This window comes from Phalacrocorax carbo, chromosome 20 (genome assembly GCF_963921805.1).
Source record: "Phalacrocorax carbo chromosome 20, bPhaCar2.1, whole genome shotgun sequence".
Classification (NCBI taxonomy): domain Eukaryota; kingdom Metazoa; phylum Chordata; class Aves; order Suliformes; family Phalacrocoracidae; genus Phalacrocorax; species Phalacrocorax carbo.
In genome coordinates, this window is record NC_087532.1 from 9550712 (window position 1) to 9554558 (window position 3847).

A 3847-nucleotide genomic window follows, 5' to 3' on the forward strand; every position below is an offset into this window, starting at 1 on the left:
CTACAAGGTTACCCAAGGTAACCAATTTATTTATAACTGTATAATAGCCAGGGCTGGGTGGGTAGCTCCAGTTCTTCCTAAATGGTTCTATATCCAACATCCCACACGAAGGAACAGAGCTCCTGGGCAGGAGGCAGGCTCCAAACTGCATACACAGAGACCTACACTGGTTAATCAGTAGTCCCAGCTGGTGGCAAGGTCCCTGATACAGCTGGACTTCATCGTCAGAGAGAGTAAATATTAAACCTGAAACTGCAGCTGAGGATCCTGGGATGTGCAATCCAAACTGGAGGAGATCTTGGCTTGGGACCACCCTTTGCCATTGCCAGACCCACCTTTAGATGCTGGTGGCCTGTTCCCAAATTTCCTAAGATGGTAAATGAAAAAGGCAGAGCCCAGGTCTGTGAAAGCGTAGCCGAGGAAGCAGGATGCACGTCCTGCTGGCAGGGAGCCGATATGCCGGCATCTTGAGCCCAACCAGTGCCCCTCTCTGCAAAGGGGCAACCCTGGCTGAGCTCTGAAGTGGCTGCGGGTGTTCCCATTTGTTCCACTATTGTTCCCTGATCATTCACCCCATTTTAAATGGAGCTTTGTTTGGTTATTTTTGCAGCGTCAAAATTAATTTTGGAGAGCGTCTCATTGTAAGCTTTCAAAAGGATTATGCCTGTGTCTGCCCAGCTCTATAATTAAGTCTCTTTGAGATTTCCACTTCTAGCAGAAACAAAGCTCTTGAAATAAAGCCGGCGGTTCAGGCAACTATCAGTGCATTTTGTCGGCAGCGCAAAGGATGCCTGAGATGGGGCTGTAGGGCTTTTCTGCCCATCTTGTGGCTATGCCAACAGCGCCGGGGTTTGGGGCCAAGCAGAGATCTTTTGCATGGGATGGCAGAGGCTGGGGTTGCCAGAGGGTGTTAAGACTTGCTGTAACTTGCTTCCAAGGGATGCTGCAGCACCAGGAGGTGGCTGGTGTGGGTTGTTCTGCTTTGCTTTCCATCTCATTGACAGTGTCCAGAGACAGGCTTGACTTTTGGAACCCCCAGAAGAAACAACCTTGGAAGTGCCCCCTTTGAGCATGTGGAGGATTTGTATCCCGTGGCACAACTAACAGGGTTTTTTTGGGTGCCTTGGACAGCACTCGACTCATTGCTACTGGAGAACCCTGATGGTGCTGGCAGGGTAAAGATGAAGCTGGTGTCAGGGAGCAAAGTGGTGACCGGCTGTGCAAACAGAGGAGGCGGCAGTGGGTGGCAGGGGATTGGGACTGAGGTGCCACTGCCATCTGGCAGACACAAAGCAGTTCATCTGTCCATGCGGGATAAAGCCCTGGAGACAGGAGAGACCAAGCCATGCACAAGAAAGGAAAGATCACGGACAGAAGGGAGCGAAGAAAAGAAGTGTGGAATAAATCGGAAGGAAAGCAGAAGCTGGGTTCAAGAAATGCAAGGGATGCCCCAGAGCAAGATGATGCCAGGGTCCCATGCAGTGGAGGGGTAGTGGACTGGGTTGCAGGCTCAGCTGTTCTGCAGGGACTCTGTCTTTTCCTGAAGTCTAAGCGTTTCAAACCACCTGCTTAGCCCACAAAGCCATTCCCTCCGGCAATATCAGAGCTGCTGTGCTCAGGAGACTGGGATTAAATACACGCAGCGCTGCCTGGGCTAGTGGCAGCCCCTGTTTTATTAGCTCCAGCTAATTTCTGTTTGTTTGTACCAGCCTTTCCCATGAGGGCACCAGGACCGTCCCCACGTCCCGTTCTTTTCCAAATGCATGTGCACTGGGTGGGGAGAGAGGACTTCAGCTGGCGGGTCTGCTGCTTTCCTCTATGGTTGCTGACTCTCACAATACCATGGGTAGGCTTGTGTTATTTTCATATGCTTTCAAGCCCCAGTTCCTGGAGGCATACGATTATAACAGCAAAGCCTTTGGCCTCTGACTGTGCAGAACGGAGCCATGTGCATGCCAAGATTAGAAACTGGAAGGCAAAGGAGAGATATTAAGAGCACCGAGGTATATTTGTGGGTGTATTGCAGTGATTTCACTTGGGCTAAACTTCTGACTGCCCATCCCCTCTTCTTCTCAGGACCAGGCTGCCCTGTCAAGGCATGAGCTTATATCTCATTGGGCAGCATGGCCATGGCGCGGCTTGGAGATGCTGGTACCAAAAAAAAAATGTTCCCTGAGTGGCCCCTGCTTTGCATCTCTATACAACCCTGGTCCCTAACAGCTTTGTAGCAACCGTGCACCCACCTTAGGGAGCAGGGACTTAGTTCCACTTCAGCAAGACAGAAAATAGGCAAGAAGGCAAGCACAACCCTGGTGCTCTTGGATAAAAGAACATTAATGCCGCTAATATCCAGCAATCAGAATTTCTTAGAGCGAGAACAGTGCTGCATCCCCTTCTCTCCTGCTCATCCCCTGCTTGTTTAATGAAAATCAGAGACAGCCATTAAAGAGCTGCTTAGCATTTCAATACGTTTAATATCCTCACTGATAAGGGAACGATGGATATTACCAAAAGGCCTTTCTTAAACTCTCCCCTTCTGTAGCCGGTGCTCCTGGCTTGTGTTTGTCTCAATTCCAATTCCAAACCATCTCCTTCAATGAGGAAAAATTATGATAAGGTTATTTTTTTTAATATAAAGGATATTAATACACAGCATTTCCGATAATGACAAGGAAGAAAGGCATGCCAGGCCTCCCCAGCCTTGACCTGAATTAATCGGGTGCTGATTGCTCAGCTGGCCAAGGGCCTCCCACAGTCATACCCCGTCACGACTGATGCCAAGGGCTGATCCTCGCTGCTGGTGTTAATGGAAGAAACCGGGCAGCCGCTTGCGGTAACGGGGAGGGAAGCGGCACCTCCTGCCCAGCTGCGGGGAGGGGCCGGGTGGGACGCTCGGCTGCGGCACCTCGGCAAAGATGCTGGCTCAACAGCCAAGTAACGATGGGGATATTGGTGAGCCGCGGGGCGTGTTGGGGCAAGCAGGGAAGGCACCGCTCCGCCTGCTCCTCAGGGCAGGCACCTTGCCGAAAAAGAGGACAACACATTAGGAAAGGGAAAACCCCAGGGCACTGGGGAGGGAAAAGAGCCTGGTGCAGGCTGCCCCATCAGTCAGGGAGGAGGTGAGACACAGTCCCTGTGCTGCTCGACCTTGCAGCCAAGCAATCTGACCCAGCCCTGGTACAGCACGAGGACTTACAGCGACGCTGATGTAGCACGGGTGTTGCTCCAGATGAATTGTTAGATGGATGTAGGTAACACGTCAGCATGTTTATAGAGTAGATGCTAGTTTAAAGGTCTTCCCACATGCACCGTTGTGTGGGGTATGCTGAAGTTCACTGGGAGTTACTGCTAACAGCGCCGGCAGGAGCACCAAATGCAAGTTGTCCTGATGGATGCCACAGCCACGTGAAAGTGCAGAGCGGGGATATACCACCTGCATGGCTTCAGCACCGCCCTCCTGTCCCGCTGCCCCCGGGGCTTTGCTGGGGAGGCCAGGGCAAAGGGGTCACGGCAGGGGGGGAAAGTACAACTCTGACTTGTTTAGCCAGTCCCAGTTTTAAAACATTCAGGTTTTGTTGCCTGAGGAGGAGAGGTAGGGGGTGTTGTGCATGGCCGTTTGTGTGGGGAAAGCCACCCAGGACTACTGTACCCGCACCCACAGGGCCACACACCTTTGCCAGGAGGCTCCCAGATATCTGGACAGCATTGCTGTGCTTGGGGACCCGCTCAGCTCATCCTCCTCCTCCTCCTGCAGACACCTTGTGAGCGGGACAGGGATGCACTCTGGTCTTGGGAGAGGGCACCCATGCCCCATCATGTCCCAGCACTCCTCCTTCTGGGAGAGGGA

At 52.3% G+C, this 3847-nt stretch overlaps 1 long non-coding RNA gene across 2 annotated transcripts; it reads right to left on the minus strand.

The window, feature by feature from the left end:
- Nucleotides 1-1518: 1518 nt before the first annotated feature.
- LOC135316535 (uncharacterized) lies at nucleotides 1519-3461 on the minus strand. 2 transcript variants are annotated; one of them, XR_010375800.1, is made up of 4 exons: nucleotides 3197-3461; nucleotides 2762-3019; nucleotides 2509-2591; nucleotides 1519-1968 (listed from the first exon to the last, which is right to left on the minus strand). It is a non-coding gene; the product is annotated as an uncharacterized LOC135316535 (long non-coding RNA). The 2 variants fall into 2 exon arrangements; XR_010375799.1 differs by lacking the exon at nucleotides 1519-1968 and having other exon boundaries at nucleotides 2455-2591; nucleotides 3197-3454.
- Between the last annotated feature and the right edge of the window lie 386 nt (nucleotides 3462-3847).